The sequence below is a fragment of the Bactrocera oleae genome, chromosome 3 (genome assembly GCF_042242935.1).
Source record: "Bactrocera oleae isolate idBacOlea1 chromosome 3, idBacOlea1, whole genome shotgun sequence".
In the NCBI taxonomy this organism is placed as follows: Eukaryota; Metazoa; Arthropoda; class Insecta; order Diptera; family Tephritidae; genus Bactrocera; species Bactrocera oleae.
Window position 1 is genome coordinate 93312205 of NC_091537.1, and position 21516 is coordinate 93333720.

The 21516-nt window shown below is 34.1% G+C and overlaps 1 protein-coding gene and 1 long non-coding RNA gene across 3 annotated transcripts in view; one reads left to right on the top strand and one right to left on the bottom strand.

The window, feature by feature from the left end:
• Positions 1 to 21516, bottom strand: part of Ance-3 (angiotensin-converting enzyme Ance-3) — a 98623-nt gene that overhangs the window by 35495 nt on the left and 41612 nt on the right. The gene's annotated exons all lie outside the window — the stretch shown is intronic.
• LOC118680414 (uncharacterized) lies at positions 8374 to 8919 on the top strand. Its single transcript, XR_004975953.2, has 2 exons — positions 8374 to 8500; positions 8561 to 8919. It is a non-coding gene; the product is annotated as an uncharacterized lncRNA (long non-coding RNA).

Here is a 21516-nt window from a genome sequence, read left to right on the forward strand (position 1 = left end):
GAACTTTTTTATTTGCTTTCTATAATTATATTCCGCTCATTCAGTCTGAAAATAAGGCAGTCTATTATTATATTAATCTCTTACGCACGCTCCATAAATGAAGGATCCACTCTCGATCAGTTGCACTACTGGAGTTCACTTTCCTTAAACTGAAGTGTTTATACAAAATAAGCTATCATTTAGCCAGCATCTAACAAAAAAACACCTTCGAGTCAGGGAAAAACTTCACTGTTGAATGCAGTGAAAACTTTTACTGCTCTGCAATGGATCTTACACCCGATCGCATGCTAATAATCTTGAACTGTCCACCGACAATAATACTCAGCTGTATTAGGCGAAAGAGGCAAAATGCAAACAAACGAAAGTTAAGCATTTAAAATCACCAATTTTGAAATACATACGTAATATTATATTCTATGCTTATTATTACATAGCTGCCCCGAATGAGGTTTGCTGACCATATTGAGGTTCCCAAACTGGCACTGCAACTGCAACAAAAAGCCTTCACAAATCTGTTTGCAATGTGGCCGCGGCAACCTCATAAATCAATAACAGATAATAATGGCATTCAATAAAGCAAAATCCATAAAAACAAGCACTTTTAACAAACCATAACTACCGTTCAAATGGAGCATAAATATTAGCGGAGAAGCCATTTCGGCGGCGCTTCAGTTTCCACTTTGATGGCGTTCGGTCAAACCAATTCACCTGCTTGAATGCTCGAGTGCCACGGTGCAATGGCGGCACACAACTGACCGCAATCAACAAAACTAACAACACGTTTATTGTTAACGACGACAACAACTACAACCGCAACAACAGAACACCAATGATGCACAACCGCCGATAAATTGGTGCAACGAATGCAGGCAGCGATAAAAAAACGGCGGCGACTAGACAACCATAACAAAGATGAATTTCGTCATCTGGCGTATTAAAGCAAACAAGAGAACAACTGCAACAACAACGACAACGCCACCAGCAGTGGCATAATGTCTAGCTGCAAGAAATGTTCGAGAAGCGGCAACTCTTGTGGTTAACCACAGCAGCGATGAACAAGTGTAAGTTGTCGCTGGCAACGAGTGTGTGGCAAGCAGTGCTCCAGCGCAGTGTCTCACACACCAGACGCTGCTAGCTGCCGTACTGAAGTCCCGTTGCAGCGTTTGGCGTAATTTATATTGCTATTGTAGGCTATTGCTGGTGCGCTGGCTGCAGCAATGATCGGCAATCGATATGCGTTGGCCGGCAACTAGAGCAACTGCTGCAATTATTTTGTGACCAAATTCTTTTGCTATCTCGTATGCCCCAGCCAAGCAACATATGGTAGCGCCACTTAAAAGGTACGAAAATGCCAGCCAGTTTTGTTGTGCTATAAAAGTGAATTTTGTAATATTTATTGTTGTTGTTGCTGCTGATGATACTTTGCAAGCGCGCAATGACCAGACACAATAAAGTAAATTCTACGGCAGTAGCCTCAGATTTGTGTTAGGGTACACGCTAAATTCTAAAACTTAAACAACAACCCTTGTAGCTCTGAGCCGCATTCAACTTAAAAGGAAGGCGAACACTGTGTTTCTTTCGCTCGACAATAACTAAGTAATCGTAACGGACCTTGATTTTTATTCTTCCAGAGGCTATCACTCGGCAACATCCCTGTAATTATGTGAGGAATGCTTTTTGATTCTACAACAACAATAACTTCTGAGTTTATTTGAAGGGGCTATATGCATTTGCAAGTCAGAAACAGCCCATTTTTCGTGATCCTTCCTTGAAGAGGCGCTTCATTTAATAAATCAATAAAATAATGTTCATTTACACTTAAGCAATCGAAATCGCATTTTTTAAAAATTTGGATTTTCATGTTGTTGCAGCCAATCTCCAGAAAGGCCTTCGCAAAAGTTATCTGGCAGTGAGAAAAAATTTTCTGTCATAAAATTATCCATATCCAAAAACCAAACACATTTAATATTACAATATATGAATAGGTTATAATCGAAACATCAGTCAAAATTTCGGAAAAAGTTTTTAAATATATAAAAATTCGGTACAAAACAAAAAAAATTGAGTTTTTCACAGTTCACAAGTGGATATAACCCCTTAAGGCAGACATAAGATTGACTTATTGGAAAATTGGATACAATCCGCTTCGCATTTATAAGTTAGGACTAGAATGCATCTGACAAACAGAGAGACTTATAGGTGTTAGGCCCAAACTGTTGACATCATTTATAATATAGCTGCTATTTCACGACAAAAATGTACGCAGAATTTGACACTGGCAGCTTTGCAACTACTACTATATGCTTCTGTGAACTACTACTGTCAATTTAGCCTCTACTACAGGGAACTGTTAAGGGGAAGGCTACCTCATTTTTATCTGATCATCTAAAAAAGGTGCGTCACCATTTTCTCATAATATCTCATGATATTTTATATAAGTTTGCGTTAAACATTCATTTTCATTCAAAATAAAACTATTTAAATCAATTTACTATTAAAAAGAAAATACATAAACAACTTAAAATTTATTTGCTAATAATTTGTCAACCACCTACGATTTTGAATTTAGCATTACTGTGAAGATTGGGTGCAAAATATGCCACGGCGACCTTCAAAACAGCGTTTCGCTATTACCAGATATATAACAAGAAATTTTGTTGTTGTTTTATATTTTTATTATTATTTATTTTTTTGTTGTTTTATTTCAACTTGTCTATATTTTTATATACAAGTATGCAACATTTCGACGGCGTTGTTTTAGTCTTATTTATATTTGCTTTAATGCTCAGGTCGTTCAAAGCTTTTGGGTTGTTTTCGTGTTTTTTATTGCTATTCGGTACCTTCATTAGAGCGAATTTGCTGTAGCTACATACGTATGTATACATAGATACATATAATCTTTCTAGCGCCGCTTCTTCTCGCATTTGCCTTCTTACTACTTCTAGTTAGCCACGGTTCGTCTCTGCGGCAAAGCGATGTTGCAACCCAGCGCCGCTCCGAACAAGCGATTAACAGCTGCGTACTACACCGAGGGGGGGGGCAGGGGTAATTTCGCAGACATACATAGCGTTGTTAGTTGGCTGACTTTTCCACTTTGGTGACTGCAACGCTGCGAGCGCTCTAGTCTTGTGACTTTTTCACAAAGCACAACAGACACACACACATATACACATACATACGAGTGCATACCCAACATTTCATATGGCCACCAATGCGAGCACTCACAGACATACTTGACGATTGAGATTATGTAATATCGCCAACTTTATTTGTTGCAGATTGTCAGCATGTCAGGCGTACACACACAAACACACCAACACAACGTATTTTACACACACACACACACATACGAGCAAATGTAGCATATTTGTAGCAGCAATAAGATCAGTGTTAGTTGTTGTTGCTGCCGCTGCCTGCTGTTTACATTATAGCTTTTAATTAGCTGCAACAACAACACAAAAACACTGTCATCTGCACCGCGCGGCTAAGGGAATTTTGCACAGTCGCAATAAATATTAATTGCCGCTCGGAGGGGCATGCACGACAATTACTTCATGAGCTATTTGCTTGGCGGCCTGTGTTTTGCTAGTTTTATTGCTATTTATTTCTATATTTTTTTTTGTTGTTGTTGTTGTTTTTGATTTTTGTTTTCAACGCATATTTCTGCGCTATAAAAATGTGCTATTGTTTATTATTTCGGTTTTTCCTTGTAACTAAATTCCGAAAATTTTGCAATCGTCCAGTGAAACTCAACACACACACACACGCACACTCACACATATAGAGTTGGTATGAATCAAATTGAGATATGAAAATTCTTTGGAATTTATTGCAACATTTCTTATTGTATTCGTACTTGACGAGCATTATGCAAGCGCACAGACACACGCACACATACACATACAGACATATATACAGACAGTAAAATGTGCACATAAATATATGCATGCAATAAATAACATTTACGCATGATGGATTTTGAAAGCGCATTTCAGCTAAGAAGCGAGTTAATCACTTTATTATTGGAAAAAGTGGAGGCACATTTGATATTTTAATCAGAGCTTGAAGGCGTACATAGGTATAAGACATTACTTCTTTTCGGACTTCCTTGCAACTGTGAAAATATAGTATTAGCTATTCAGAAATAAGCCTACAGCAGTGAGCTAATCCACATAGAAAACAAAAAAAATCGACGACTACACTATACCCTACACAGGCGCTCTTCTTATAGCATAAAAGGGTATAAATATTTTTTTTGTTAGTTTTAGTCGGACAGTTTGTATGGCAGATATATGTTATAATAGTCAGATCTGAACAATATGTTCGGAATTTGTAGCGTTGTCTTGAAGAATAATCTGTACCGAATTTCGTGAGGATATCATGTCAAATAAAAAAATTTTCCATACAAAAATTTGATCCCGATTGTTCAGTTTGTATGGCAGCAATACGCTATAGTGATTCGATATCGGCGATTTCGATAAATGAGCAGCTTCTTGTGGAAGAGGGACGTGTGCAAAATTTCCGATCGATATCTGAAACACTGAAGGACTAGTTCGCATATATACAGAAGTAACTGTTAATTATTGAACTAAACTTCAAGTTAGTAGGTGCAGTACGCACTAATATAAAAACATACTACAGGAAATGCTTAAGATTTGGGCATAAGTGTGGACTATAAATATTTCCCACCACTCAGTTACACTTTTTAGTGCTTTTTAATTCTTGTTCCGCACGACAGCAGTGTGAAATATTATAGCACATAGACAATAAACAATAAAAGAACAAATTGCAACAGCAGCAATTGATTTCGATCAAAAAACGTTTAATGGGAAATTAAAATATTGCGAATTCCTGTCAGCCATATTATTTATTGAGCTGTTACCGCCACCACCGCTACTGTTATGCTAACTGTATTTGAATTTGCTGCCAAAGTGCGAGTTTTGGATTAACAGCTGGTGGGTTTATAACGAATTGCTGCAGCTGGAAGCCTCTGACAGGCTAACTTTTAGTATATACGCTTATGCAGTTAAGCTATTGCTTCCTACTAAAGGCCATAACGGCATTTTGCTTAACAGCAACACAGCGGCTTTGCAAATTAAAATACCAAGCCACATATTTTATTGTTCTTCAAACTTAGTGCATAATGGCATTTTTGGTTTTAATTGACATATAAATCTTAATTTATTGCTGTCACTTTAGTTTCGTGTTAGCAGCAATAAATTATTGGCAACAGTTTTTTAACCGCTGTACTTAAAAAAAAATTGTTTTTTGCTGCGTTTTTCAAGTAAGGAAAATATGCAGGGTTCTTTGAAGCTTCGATATCAACAAAAGATGCGCAATCTGGTAAAAACATACATTACTTTTTCATTAAATTGAAGGTTCTATTTAGAATCGTTAGAATGATCCGTGGCCATTTAAATGGTAGGTTAATCATGCCACTCTAATAGAAATCCCGTTGGCAAAAAAACTGCACAGTCCAGTTCCTTCTCACGAGGCGAATTACTCACCAGCAAAATCATTCACCATAAACAGAGATAGGTATGTAGTAATCACTTGGTAACAGGCCCGAATTATAAGGTGGATGATTAGGAATCTTCCAACCAATCTACTGCAGCTTCTGGCGTGTCACTATCGCTGTGTGTGACCTGACTTTGTCCCGGTGGAACAAAGTTGGCCACTTCTGTAGTTTAAACGGTCCAATTGTTGACAGGGCAGGTCCGAATTATAAGTTCGGTCGTGTGGAAACAGCTCGTAGTAGCTTATTCCCTGCAAGACCCACCAAACACATAGCAAAACCTTACTATTCATGAAACCTGGCTTAGCTACGTTTTGCGCCCGCTCGGCTCGATTCGACCACGACCGTTTTCATTTGGCGTTGTCGGAAGTGACTGACTTTAAATCACTTTCAATCAGTTCGTTAACTAGTGTGGCACCCAAACATCAAGTTTCTTTTTGTATCCGGCTTTATTTATATGGTTCTGAATTTATTAGCTTTCTGATCTTTTTGCCACGCAATGATATCTCGTTCTAAAATAAAAATTCTCCAAACTCTCATTCATGTATTTTCCTTTAAATATTTTCCCAAATTTTTCCTTAAGTTTTTTTTTTATTTCCTACCCCCGGCACTTTATCGCCGCTACTTTGGCTCATTAAAATTTGCGGACACGAAACGTGACTGCACTTTTGAACTGCCAGCAGTACGCCCAATTTTGTTGCCAATTTTGTTGTTTGTTGTTTATTTTTTTATAAATAACTGCATAATAAGTGAGGCAGTGAGGCAGTGAGTCAAAGTTGAAAAACCTTCGATATTTCTTGTTCGATTTTATAGAAACCAGCTTTAAAACGATTGAGAGTTGTTGTAATATGCGCTTTGTTGTTGCATTTGCTTAATAACCGTTATTGCAAAGGCAGTAGAATTATTTGCCGCAATTGTTGTTGTTGTCAAATTAGCTGGTAATGCGCCATTTAAAGCAACACTTTTCGGTTTGAGTTTTTTCCTCCCTCAACAAACATATTTGTCCATATTCTCCGCCACTTATTCCAATTTCTGCAGTTGTGATCAGCAATTTTTTCAGCAATTATGGCATAAGCTTTATTGTATTATATAATATCGCAAGTGTTACCAATCTGCTAGTGTGTGGGAGTGTATGGATTCGCGCATACATGCAGCCCAAATTCGCATGCGAGTTTTCCAGCCTCCATCTTGCACCTACTAGCTAGTCAAATCACTGATATTGTTGCAACAATTTATTGCCATTGTCTGCGATTTTGCATTTTCTTGTTGTTTTTTTTTCAGATTTGCTGCACTGATTCAGCCTCTTGCTATACTTTAATATGGCCATAATCAACAGCGCAGACAAATTTTAATGATGCCCGACTTGCCACCCGCGCGTTGTGGCTTACGGTAAAAAGTGGCTTTCCTTTCGTGCGAGTGGCGGAGTGACGTGTGTGAGTTTTCTTTGCAGCCGCAGACATGTGATGCAATGTGTGTATGGAAATTACATATGGAGGAACCGTAATCTACATAATTTCTTGGCGCGCATTTATTTTAGACATTTGTGTTTGGCGTCCTGGTGGCGCAGTTGAATACAACAACGCAATGGTTAGTGAAAGGCGCTGCGCTCATATGGAAAATATTTCACATGTAACAATCGAAAATATATTGGATTAAGTTATTAGTCGTTGAATAACAGGAGTTATAGAGAGAAGATGTTAATCTATGCTAATATTATAAATGAAAGATTTGATTTTTTGAATTGAATAGGCTACGAAACTACCTGACGGATTTCAAAAATTATTTCACCATTGGGAAGCTACACTCTCTCCGGTGAACATAAGCTACTTTATATTTTCAAAAAAGTTAAATATCTCTACTAATCAGTTCTCAGTAGCGTGGTGAGCGACTACCCGCTTGGCTAAGCTGCAACATAATATGCGATGTAGGCGTCATTGGGATAACGAAGTTGAGTCGATGTCATGAAATAAAGTGCAACGCGACCCACACGTCCAGTTGCCTCCCTAAGAAGCAAATATAATAATATAAAAAGTTCAATGTTCACATCTCATCGTCTATATAAGGTCCTCTTCTCCCAAATGGGATGCCAAATGGAGTGATCCGCTAGTAAATATTAATTCCATTCACACTACGTTGTCTTTTGGAACAAATTTTCTCGTAGCTTGGACTACAGACTCAAAAAAATTAAGGTTGCCTCAATAGGAAAAACATCTTTTGCAAAAGTCTTAATCTCTATTTTGATAGGTCAGTTTGTACAGCAACAATAAGCTATAGTGGTCTGCTATCGTTGGTTCTGCCAAACGAGCGACTCAACTCGTCACGCTGATCGCTAATGAATGTCATAAACTTTGTATTAACTTAATATACCCTGTTCAGGGTGTAATAACAAAAGACAATATTATTTTTAAGAGTTTATACATCCACATATAACTGTAAACTGTTATGTTAGAACAATTTTCTCTTGAGTTATTTTTTTTTATAAGATTTTTGGTATGAGTTCTGTTAAATATATATAACTTAACATCTCATAGGTCATAAAAGCATAAAAAACACAAGTTTTATGCATGGAAAATCAGCAGTCGGCTGACAAGTCGGGTTTTATATTAGTTTAAAGTAGTCTGCTCGTATAACCTATTGAGTTCGTCTTAGAGTAGATTCTGTAGGATTTTCAGTGCTATAAAATTCGGTTTTATCAAACATTTTGAAAATGTTCATCTCGTGACAATAATTGCCGTTGAATTGAGTGAACAGAAATCACCCTCCAAAAAAATATATTATGGTAAGTTACTTGTAGTGCGGATTTTTTAAGTCAATATCTTATAGTCAAATTTTATATTTTATTAATACATAATAGCTAAAATTCGGATCACACCACGATTTGAACTTATAAGAAAAATTGTTTCGATTATTTAATATAACTGATTTACTTAGATGACCTTCAAGCAATTACAATTAACCATTCAATTTAACTAACACGCATTCAAGGTACATTAAAAAAGTATATTTTCGTGATATAAATAAAGTACTTGCAATTACATTTTATAGTCATTAATATTACACACCCCGGCAGCACGAGAGCCGTGCGAAGGTGAAGCGCTCACAGCGTGGCATTGCAGATGGCAGTAAGAGTGCGTACAGTCAACAGTTAGCGCTTATTAAGAAAAAAATGTGGCTTGTAATGCGGCTGAAGAAGCGGCAGGGGGAAAGTTGAAGGTCAAGGTCGTGCAAGTTGTTGTTCCCTTCAACGCACCCATTGTCTACATTTCTTTTGTTTTTTAGCCACAAAAAAATCTTTTTTATTTCTTTTGTGTAAATTGCTGCCCAGCAGAGTTGCATTGGTTGACGGAAAATAAAAGACAATGCTTGAATGCACACTGTTAAAAGCTGTTGCTTGATTAGAAAAATATTTCGTGGTTTTGTTTTTGATTTTTCTTTTTATTAATATATTTTTTGTAATTTTTATTTTAATTTTTTTTTTTTTGAGTAGTGGTTTTTATTATAGAGCATTGTGGTTTTCATGAACTACAAGTTTTCTATTATTTCGGCAATTTTTTTGGGTTCAGCTTCATTGTTGCATGTTGTTCATGTAATCGTAGCTCACTACGCACAAAAGCGTCAATTAAAGGTTGCAGTTATTATTAGAAATATTTTTTTTGTTTGAAAACTATTAACACCACTTACTTACTCACCGTGTGTGATGCAAATAGGAGTGGTCGGCCACCAAGTTCAAGTTCAGCATCTTGCAACACAAAGGAAGGTAAGCGTTTTACAAAAGCAAAAACCAACTGCATTTATTAAAAATTACTTGCTCTATTAACAACAAATGTCATTAGCCTCTAGCGTTATTTGATTATGCAAATTTCTCGTGGGATTCAGCATGTAAAGTGTCAATATGCATTTTCATAACTCGCTCTGCAACAGAAATACAATGACATCAACAGTTGATTGTTCTCAGAAATATTTCTGCACCCTTGTGATGCACAAATTTGCCTTTCAATTTTGATGATTGTGATTGCAAACAAAACACTTAAGACCGCAACTTCTTCTCATATATCAAACGAAGACTACAATGGTAGGAGCGCGTTGTTTCCGTTGTTATTGGTTTTGGAATCTGATACAATTAATTTTGTGCATATTCGGTTAATGAAGATTTGTAGAGATTTTGGTTGTATTTTTAGTATATATTTTGCTTTTTGCAGTTCTAAGCCTTTTTATTTTATTTCACGCTTAAATTTGAGCTGAGTTTTAGAACTGCACGAATTAAGCGCAGAAATCACATGTGTGCGCATTAAAAACCACCAACAAAAATTATTAACTTGTTGTGGACAAATTTAGACCGCCGACGTGACGAATGGCGGATCGGTTATGCCAACGGGTCATGTTGCACTTTCAAATTGCCATATGTTTCTAAAGCAGCCTTTTGCTTTTTGCCTTTTTATATATTTTTATTTGTTGTTTGTTATGCAAAAAGCATTATATTCAGTTTATTTACAAAAGTTTTTGCATAAAGAATATATTAAATGTTATTGGTTTTATAATTGTATGGCAAGTGGGAGTTACTGTGGGTTTTTTAGTTGCCAACAAGCTGGACTATATATTATATTATATTAGTTAGTTCTTAATTAATTCTTTTTTGTTTATATGACTGCATGGATATTAATTTTTTTAATAAAAAAAATAAAAAAAATTGCAGAAAATGTTTATGTTTCAAACTAAAAGTTTTCAATATAAGTGTTACAAATGTCACCGTTACCGGGTAGTGGCTTTAGATACAAGTAAGGCAATATTTATTTTAATCCATGAAAACGTTCAGTGGCTTACAATATTTAAAAAAAATGTTTAATAATAAAATAAAATTCTATTTTACTTTATTATCATTATTTTTTTTTTTTTTTGCTACCAAATTTCTTTTATATAAAAACACTTCCTACTTCAAATTACATTTTGTTTGTTCTACAATATTCGCTTATTGAGAAATAAGTCTGTTATTTTGCGAACTTTAATATTTTAATCAGCAACCTGTTGTCTTTTTATGAAAATTTGCATTACAAAGTTTATGCTAAACAAGCCTATTGTCAAGCAAACATTGCAAATCTGCGCTGCCGTCAAGAGAAATACCCGTATTGTTGTTTCATTTGCCAAGAGCTCAAGCTCAATGAGAAATCGACTGTATAACTCAAAATTATATAAAATTTGACCTTGACTTTGCAAACTTTTGAAAATTCAACAATAGAAAAAATTTTTAAAAATAATAACTATTATAGCGCTTATAATCAATCAATAACCTTAACAGATGCTTAGTTACTTATTTTATTTAAATATTAACTTTTCTTTTATGTAAATACTTTATTTATACTTCTATTAAAGCACACACCTAGTGTGATCGCCTAAAGAGAGGTGAATTGTGGAATTTTTTTAAGTGAAAACTACTGCATAAAATGTTTTAAATCTTTGTGAGTATATTTAAGTACATATAGTAAAGAAATGCACAGAATTTCAATAAAATAAAATTTAGCTTTTACCAAAGCCCAAGTTACTAAATAAGGCTCCCAAGTTGTTGCAATGTTTGCGGCTTTTACCATAGTTGAAAACAAAATAAAAACAAAATAATAAAAAAATATGTAAACTATTGCCTATATAGGGACCTTTGATGATTGAAAAATTAAAATTTAACAAAATGGCAGACTTGATTAATTAATTGATTTTTTCCCCGCTAAAAAACATTTCATACAAACGAAAAACGGAAAAGTCATTGTACGGAGTAATACAATATATAAAAACATATGTATGTAAATATATATACGTGGTTGAAAACAAAAAAAATTAAAATGAACATTTATGAACTACTACCATACAATGAACTTCGATCGTTAAAAAAAATAAAAATTTGACAAAATCGCAGACTTTAAAAAAATTTAAAATTTTATCAATAATGAGATGATTTTTGATATGAGTTTTTCCCACTGAAATTACTTTTTTTATACATACGAAAAACTGAAAAGTCATTGTACGAAGAATTTTATACATATTAATGGAAAAAATCAAGGCGTTAAGATGATTTGTTTTTAAGTTACAACTGCCGCCAATTTGAAAAATCTAATTTTGAGGAAAACGCGTTTAAATATGAACTGACAGAGTTGAATGAACTAATTGCACTGAGCGGCAAGATTTTAGAAGACTGTAATTCATACAATATTTGAAAAATTCATTTAAAATCATAATCTCGTTTTTTTAATGTACCGAAATAACAAAAACAAAAAAACAGTATTTAAATTTTTTTGGAATTTTCACACTTTATAATTTTTCGTATATGATAAATCGGTATTCAAATCTTATAGGTTTCGAAATATCACAATAATTTTAGATTCAACCGCTTTATATCATAGGTAGAGTCACTTTTTTCAATCTACAACTCTTTAACCTCACGCAAATAATACTCTTCTAATTTTTTTGGTGCTCTAAAATCTCAAAATCTATATGCTTGCTATTGAAATTAATTTTAAATGCTCATTGCTAACCAACTAAGTCATTGTTTTACAATAAATATCAGTTCGATGTATCAACTTTATAACACAACTCATTTAAGCTTTAAAATCCACTTCGATCGCGAAGTTCTCCCTAATATTACACGCCATTAAACATATGTATGTATGTGTGTGTGCCTTAATCTATTGTAACTGATTTGCACGTTTTGCCCCCAAGATTGATTTCTCAATACCACGAAAAGCCACACGACAACCAAACATGAATGAACAATCGAAAGAATGAACCGACACACACACACACCTACAACATATACATATATATTCGCACTTGTAGACCAAAAGGAGCTTGAGTGAATGAAAATCTAAATTTAGATTTTGTTTTGCCTTTTGACATTCGCGCCAGCAACCGGTCGCTGTTGGACGCGCGGTCGTTCGGCTAAGCAGCCGTGTTCACCAACAACAAGTGTGTCAACCGAAAAGTGCGCGCCCCGAAACGCAACCACCTTGAAACTCTCGTTGCACGGAAAGTGCAATGTTGCAATACAGCTACTGCACACATTATGCACACCGGTGTATTATATGGAGCTTATGTAAATATTTGCGCGCAAAACCAGAATAGAAGTCGAACTCGAGGTGACTAATTATTCTAAGACACAAGAAAAAAGTAAACGCGCTTGTAGGTAACAATGAAGAAAACTATCTGCAACACGGAATCGAACTTTGAATGTAAGCCGCGGTCGGCGCTGAACTGGTTTCGCTGTTGCAGAGGGTGTTTCCGCAGCTCAAGCACAGGTCGAAAGCGCTAAATATTGTATTTTTAAACTTTTATTTTTGTGCTTTGCTTTTAGTGTTACACAACTGGCTTACTAGTTTTGTTTGCCACCATTTCCCTCCCCCAGCTTTGCATGCATTTTTGTCACAGTCTTTTCTAGCGCTGTTGTTGGTCTGCATGTGTGAATGCTGAGAATTTACCGAACGCTTCGTGCACAAACAAGCGCCAACAACAACAACGGCAGTAGCAAGTCAGCTACATAAAAATGAAATACTAAAACAATAGCGAATAAATCAAAAGCGTTTGCCATATTTTCTAGCTATGAACGAGCGCTATTATTTTTGTTTTTGTTTATTTCCATTTTTTCTTGTGGCAACAGTGATGCTGGCCGCTCCAGCTGTAGCGTTTGTAGCGCCCGCAAATTAGCATTGTCTGCTGAAATGGCAGCGGCAATAACAACAAAGTGCCTTTTAATAATCACACCAAAGCACCGTTGCCGCCAAACTGTTGCTTTTCGGTGGGAATTGTGCCACTTTCAATGCAATGCGCTGCTAATTCTGTGTATTTAGTATTCTTTTGTTTGTTTTGCTTTGCTTTTGCGTGGTAACGTTGACAACATCATAAAGCATATTGTCATTAGCGTGTTGGCTTATATTGTTGTTGTAGCTATTTTTGAGCAACTGCAGATGTTGCTTTGGGCTTGCCCTCAGATTTCCGCCGATTCGGGCGTAGCTGGCAGCGCTTAATAAGCTGTCAGTGGTAGCACTAGTGGGTGTCGCCATTCCTACACCGTTCTCCAAACGCACGGTTCACATGGAAATGTTTATTTGCTTGTTAGGTTAGGTTAGATCGTGGGTTTGATCCAAAATCGATGAATCTCACTTGGACAGAAACTCGTCCTTTGTGTTAACCAAAAACTTCTAAACGGTAGATCAACAGATTCTCATCGATCGACGATCGTTTTGTGCTTACCACAAATTTATTAAGGTGGCTAATATCAGTCCCAGCAACTTCGTTAGGTTCGCCAAAGGTAAACACACTACCGGCATATTTAAATCGCGGCCTGGGCAATAGAGACGGAAGTGACAAGATGATTCCACCTCGCCTTCCTTCATACAGCTTACCCATACTAGTCTAAAGGTTCTGTATATTCGCTAAAAAGCAAGTATTAAACAGGGTCACGAAATTTTTAAAAACTGTAATCTGAATTTTTTATTCCCATGTTGGAAGTAGAAATTAATTTTTAATGTTAAAATAAAATTTTCAATTTTTAATGAGAAAATCAAAAAAAAAAAGTTTATGTTAATTCGATTTTTTGTTAATACACCCCTGGCAACCCTGGTGTTAAGATAACCAAAATTATTATCAAAAACCTCATTCAGTTCCAGTTATGTCATTTGTTTTTAGGCAAACTATTCTTAAAATCTGATTTTATTCCTAACATAAGAATGTATTATATAGAAGGAAAGTTAAAGGCTTCTCACAATTTCCATTTGTCACATAACCTCGAGTTTTGAATTTCTAGATTCAAATATAGTCTTTAGATCAGTAAATAGACTTTACCCATCTTGATTGTTTGTGACAGGTTCTCAGAGAATAGTAAACAGTCTTGTATATAAAATTTAAAAATCTTTAGAGAAAAATATCGAAAACTTTACTTGATCATTTTTGCCACGATATACAAGCCAAGATATGTTCCACTGATATTTATTTGTGATATTTATTCATTTTATTTGTGTTTGTTATGATAATGACCCACTTTTGTTAATTTCAAGCTAAAATCATTCAGCCCATAATACAAAAGTTAAACGCTGCCTTTGGTAAGCAACAAAAAGAGCTTCTTTTACGGCAAAAATAACAACAAATTTAAGCAACTAACATATATTGGCGACTAAACTAGCTTCCTAAAGCAGCAAATGCGACACCCACACGCTCAGAGTGAATTATCGAATGCGGAGTATCGTCAAAGAAGCGGTGAGACAACGTTTTGGCACATCTTTACACCAACAAAAAGCTCAAAAAAAAAATTAAAACAACAACAGAGTGGAAAAGTTAACGACTAGTCAGTTCACAAATGGCAGAGACCGCAAACCACATTTAAGCATTTTACACAGTGTTAAAGGTCAAATGTCTTTTAGCTGAACAATGGCAAAACGCAGCCAAGAAAAACTATTTTGAGCGCAAAAGCAAAAGCAGAAGCGGTACTTAAAAGCAACATCTGCAAAATTAAGCTTAATCGCAGGAAATGATTAATAGCGGTGAAGCCGAAGTAACAATCTATTTAGTGTGTATTACTCGTTCAAAGGGGGCGTGAGATTATGGGTGTCGAGGTACTTGTTTCTAGAGCAGTAGCATGGAGCAGTGACTAATGCAAATGCGAAAATAAATGCCGTAAACTATAATATTTGAGTGAATAATATTAATGAAACTTTTAAGTAGATCAGTGTGAAGGTAGCTGAAAAGTTGAAGAGACATTGATATTTAATTGTTTGCCACATCTGTTTGTATATAATTGGCGCTTACAGTAATGCCAGGTGCTCAGCAGAGCTTCTTTTCCGAATTGGTGTAGAAGAAATGGTTTCTACAGGTTTCGAAATGGCACTAAATGGCTAATCAAACGTATTCGTAGCAAGAATACACTCTGAGTTTGGAAAACGTTTTCAAGAGCTGACACATAAAACAAAATTTTGAATAAAACAAAAATAGTTGCACGCGATCATCGACATCACTACAAAATAGTCCTCCACTACTGACTGATTCCTGCTTTCTCCGTGAATAAAATCTAAAAAAAAATCTTTGTTTGTCCTGCCAACATTCCATTTTTGATCAGATCAAAATAACTTATAGGCCATTGTATGAGAAGCTATTACAGAACATAGAAGAATTTGATCTCCGAACAATCACCCAAACAAGTTTGAAAAATGTAGTTTAGAGAAAAACACTATTTGAACTAAATGGGTACATTTTAGAAGCCTATAACTCAGCAAATATTTGAAATATTCGTTTAAAATTTTTGTATGGTATTTTTAAAGGTATAGACTGTCGAAATATGTAAGGAATAAGAAATAACTTTTTTCAAAAATTTAAACTAGGTGTGCCCTTTAAAAAAGTCCACTAAGAAATTTCTAAAAAGAAAGATTAAATAATAATTTTTTATAAAGAAAACAAATTATGTTATACATAATTCAATACCAATTCCTATTAGCTTCTAAGCGGAAAGAATGCCTTCTGAAAATTTATACACAAGAAATAGCAAATCTTATTGCAAAGAAGAAGATCGTTCCTCTCTTCTCTTATTTTTTCACACAAAAATTACAGTTAAAATTTCAAAATTACTTAAACTTAATGTAATAATGCGCATATATATATTTAGATAATAGCGCAAAATAAAAGCCAAATTAAAAACCGCTGACAACAAAAGTGCTGACAAACGCAGAAGTACAACAGCAAAAATAAAGGCATTCAAAGCAAATGTCGAAGGTCAGCTTGCCACAGCAGAAACAAAATTACAAGGAGAGCAATTTGACAAATGTAACTGTTTGTTAGTTGTTGTTTGTCGCGAATATCGCTACAAGCCACTTGGTGACCTTACCGATGGACTATGCAGCAATGTTGTAATCACAATCTGTCATGCTACTTGTAATGTTATGCGGATTTGTTGTTATGTGTCGAAAAGCGTTGGTGACAAGTGATTGGCTGTAAGAATGCGTGTGTGTGTGTGTGTGAGACATATGTATGCAAAATTGTACATAAGCTACGGAAACCATACCGAGAATTCCATAGAACCGGCAAATTGCAGCGGAAATTACATAACACATAATAATTGCCTCCAGCAGGGAAGCAAAAGGCAAATGAGCTGGAACTTTGCACCGTTTTTCTCGCCAAGCACGATGACAAGACGAAAATTTGCGCCAAATATCAAGTAATTTTCTTCCATTGTTACTATATTATGCTGGTGAAATAGTTGTTGCAAGAGTTGACCATGACATATGCGGCGCTGCTGTCATTTCCACGCTTCATTACTTCTAAATTGTAGCAATTTTCGTTAATAATTATATGTTAGGAAAACATTTTGAAGGTTTAAATTTGTGTATTTATTTCTCTTTTTTTACCATTTTTGGCAAGCGTTAATGTTCTGTGTGGTTTCTAGGCAAAGCATTAGACTTAGGCGACGAACTTGGATAGAGCAATGTGTTTCAAACAAGTAATAACATCAATACAAACTAAATTAATAGTTTATAAAAATAGTTTTCTGCTATTCAAAGTTATAGATTATTGAATTAACTTTAAATCAGAGGAAGTACAATCATATTAGCCACTAGAATGTGCGCTTTAGTTAACCTGAGTTAGTTCGTACAATAAATAAAGAATCAATGTAGTATTTATATTCGCTAGACTAGTTCGTTTTTTATTGATTTTAAACTCAAATTTCATATTCAAAAACTTAACTTGAGAAAACTTCAATCACAGAAGAGTATTAAAGGTATTTCCCCAAATGAAAAAATGTTTATAAAACGAGTTCTATTTTGTTGCGAATTGAGGCAATTTACTCACGATTTTTAGTTTTCAGATTTAAACAAATATACGAAAATAATTTTCTGTCATTGAGCATGTTAAATTTTTCCTACAAATAAAGCAAAAATGTGAAGATTTTTTTTGAATACGCCAAATATTTTTCAATTCAGAAAACAAAAAATTTCTTAATGAATGACTTGAGCTTCATTGCAAACCCGCAACAATTTTACAACTATAAATAATAATTTCCAGTAAAAAGTACGTTTATATAAATCTTAGTCAGACAAACACATTATATTTGCCAAATCCATCCGCCTTCCATTTTTGCTCCTCCATTCATCATTGCCATGTCAATTAGCAAGTTTCTAAGTTTAACGCCATAATCAATTTAATATTAGTGCAACAGACGCTCACATTCACCGAAACTAGCGAAACACATGTTTACCACGATCTATAAAGACACGTATTACACGCATCACACGCACACACGCACTACCGTACAAGCAACGCACTTGGTCTTCAATTGCACATCACTTTTAATGTAAACATTGATAGCTTCATTAGCGCCAACATCCGCGGCATCTTCATTCACACTTCGAGTGCTCATCAGCCGCCGTGTGAGCGAAAGACATTTAGCAGCATCTACTATAACAACAACTAATATGAATGCCGTGTGTTTTGTGCACCAGCTGTGTTTGCTCAACGCGCACTTTCTGCCGTCTAAGATTTATGCGCAAATATGTAAAAAAAAAACCTATCTGAAGAATGTTACGTCAATTTTATACAAGTACGTCACGGTGTGCGAAAGCTGCAAGAAATATATGCATATGGTATGTTTGTTTTAAGCGCTTAATTGAACTCGTAACCTTTATTGATTTTTGCTTATCTTTGCCGCCGTTTTGATGTGCTATTATTTAGCCACCTGTTTGGATGAGTCACAAGCTTCGGTTTTTACGCTTGCTCTTGCTTGGTTTGCTCGCACCTCCGTCTGTTTGTCTGTTGTTTTTATTTTCTCCCATCACTTTGGTTTTCGCAGCTTATTTGTGATGTGAATTTCTCTAGCTTAGCTGAACTTGAACTTGAAGATTGTTTTTCCCCCATTTATTTATGATTTCTTTTTTTCTTTTGTATGGAAAGTTTCGAGTTCATATATGAACAAATAAAGTAACCGGTTTATAGCTTATGATTTAAGGTTAATGTTTGACATGAATAGAATTTTAAATTATTGTTACCACAATTGTCAAGTCTTCGTAATTGGACCGAATCGCATTTTCATATAGTCAAGTTAATTCAGCAGCATTCTTAAGAACTGTTTGGGGTATGTTTTCATGCGAGACAAAACCAAAAACATAAAAATGGATATCAATATTTTTACGAGTTGCTCCTTTGTTTCGGTCTTAAAATCTTTTAGACCGTTTCCGAATGACGTAAGGATTTTCTGAAAGTTAAAAGCTTTTCATGGCAGCAATAAACTTAGAAGCAGGATTGCGAATTTTTTAATTACAAAATTTTGGATTAAAATTTTATTATTTATTATATGATTTTTAATCCGAAAATCGGAGTTAATAATTAGAAATTTGATTTTTTTGAAAATTGAAATTAAAAATTGATAAAATATTATATATAATATTAAAAATTGGAGTAACAAATATAAATATTATTTTTCATATGAAAAGCTGGAATGAAAAGGGATAAAAAGGTTGACATAATATATTATTTATGAACTTTGTAGTTTGTTGGCAAAGCAGAGACAATATAAGACTTAAGTGACGAACTTGGTCGTTAGCTAGATTCTTATAAAGCAATCTAATTCAGACAAGTAATAATGAAAAGGGATAAAAACATAAGATTCACATATTTCTAAATGAGAAACAATACTTAAAAGTAATTAAATGTTGAAAAAGTATTAGACTATGTTGATATTTTATTAAAAATGAGCTTCCCTTTTTGTAAGATAACCTTAATAGTAGAACTCGAAGTACTCGAAGCATAAGTTAGTATGAAATAATTTAGAATTCAAAAATCCAATCTTTTTTTCTTTAATTATAAATTAAACATTTTTATACCCTGAACAACGAAGTTTGTAACACCCGGAAAATATATACATAAGTGATCAGGCTGAGTCGATTTAGCCATGTCCGTCTGTCCGTGTGTGTATGTGTGTATATATATCTACTAGCCCCTTAGTTTTTGAGTTATCGATCTGAAATTTAACAAACGTCCTTTTTTCCTAGCTGCCATAAAACTAAACGTTCGGTGATTGAACTCCCGTAATAGGGGTTAGAAATTTTAAAATTATTTTTTAATTAATATTTTCGAACTAATAAAACTAAAAAAAACTTTTTTTAATTTTAACTTAATTGTTTTTGTATTGCATTATTCGTAACCCTGCTTGTGACGACGACTGTTGAAAAAAACTTAAATTTTAAATCCATAACAAAATTGTTTTTCTAATATTTACGTAATATTTATGTGGTTCATTACTTGTTATAATATGTATATTGTGCTATTTTATCTTATATATTTTTATAAATTTTTTTTTGTATCTAAAATTGGTAAAACAGCAAATGATAATAACCTGATTATCTATTTTATAATAATATACGTCAGCAGGTAGTAAAGCTACTAAAAACACTACTAAAATCTTGCATGCAGTTTTATATCTAAATTTAAGTAGTCAATTAGCATATTAAATTATTTTACTTATTGCAACTGCAAATCAAACTCGTAGCATAAATTTCGCATAAATAGAAATTTATTAATATTATTTTTTCGAAATCAAGTTCTACCGTCAACTACATGATCAAAACAGATCTGACTGACAGCTTTTGCTTAATAAGTAAAAACAACCAAAAATAATTTTGAAAGTGATATAACTTTGAAACTTCTAGAATATTTTGTTTGAAATGTAAAACTAGTTAGTTTCAATTTGTGTTCCATACTTATATAGCCAGCGGTGCTTCCCAAAAAGTGGTGCAATCATTCAACTGGAAGAATGACATACACCAGCGCAAACACGACAAGAAAGAAGACAAAAATAAATAAAAGAATTAAATTAGTTCCATTTTTTTAAACTCTTTCAATAATTCAAAAAATAAAAAACTAAATTAATCAAAAGCCTTGCAACAAATTATCGGAATATTTTTTAATATAAATTGCTTGCACACACTTACATACGTGGACTTATTTGAAGTTAATCGAAAAATTAGAAAATTAATTCTAAATGAAAAACAAACCAATAAATAGAAAAAATATATGTAAAATATATATGCCGAAATGCGCCACAACAATGGACTGAGAATATTTAACCGCGTATAGAGCTCGAAACAAATTGTAAAAAATATTCTTAGACAAAGAAATATGTTTTGAAAAAATCAATCCCACAATACACTTAAAGCACAAATTAAAAACATTGAACTCAATTAACGACTTAGTGCCATTAAGAGAATAATTACGGCGACTTAAGTGCTTAGATAAAGATATGTATGTAAGTGGAGCAAAGCTTAGCTAATTTTACAAATGCCAAGCGGATAAACATATATATCTTTACTTGTATATATATATATATAGCTATATACCTAGTTTTGTATATATTTATATAAAGATAGATATAAGCACTTATATTTTTATAGAGCTTTTGAAATGCTGTGTTTTGTGGCAAATAGTGCACACAGTATGCTGCGCATGCGCAGAGCAAGTTCATAGAATTTTATAACTCTTTTTCATTATTTTTTAATTGATGATTTCAGTGCGGTTTTGCAATCGTTAAATTACATGTGCAAGTAGCTGAGATCAAATTTTTTTTTTTTTTTTTTGATTTTTTGTTTTGTCGCTTAAAAATTGGTACACATACATGCGCCCATGTCCGTTTCTGTAACACTTTGCAGGTGTACATTTGTTGTTATAAACACTAACTATGTATTTATGGCAAAATTCTGTGCGTCAGTGCAACCAGCTCCAGTGCAAGTTTGTGCAAAGTCTGTCTTAGTTTTTACTTCGAGCAGACAGACCCACTTATACTCCGATGAAATGAGTTTGTATTAACTAACCTAGTTTTTTGGCGTGCACATGCATTTATGGCAAATTACATAAATGCTTGTTTCCAGATGTCATTGGCTTGTGAAAAACAACTGCTAGCAGTTTATTATGTTTTTGTTGTTGTTTTGCACTACTTCTCATTCTTTTAATTTTTATTTTAGCCGAGTTTTATGAAATTATCTATTTTTTTG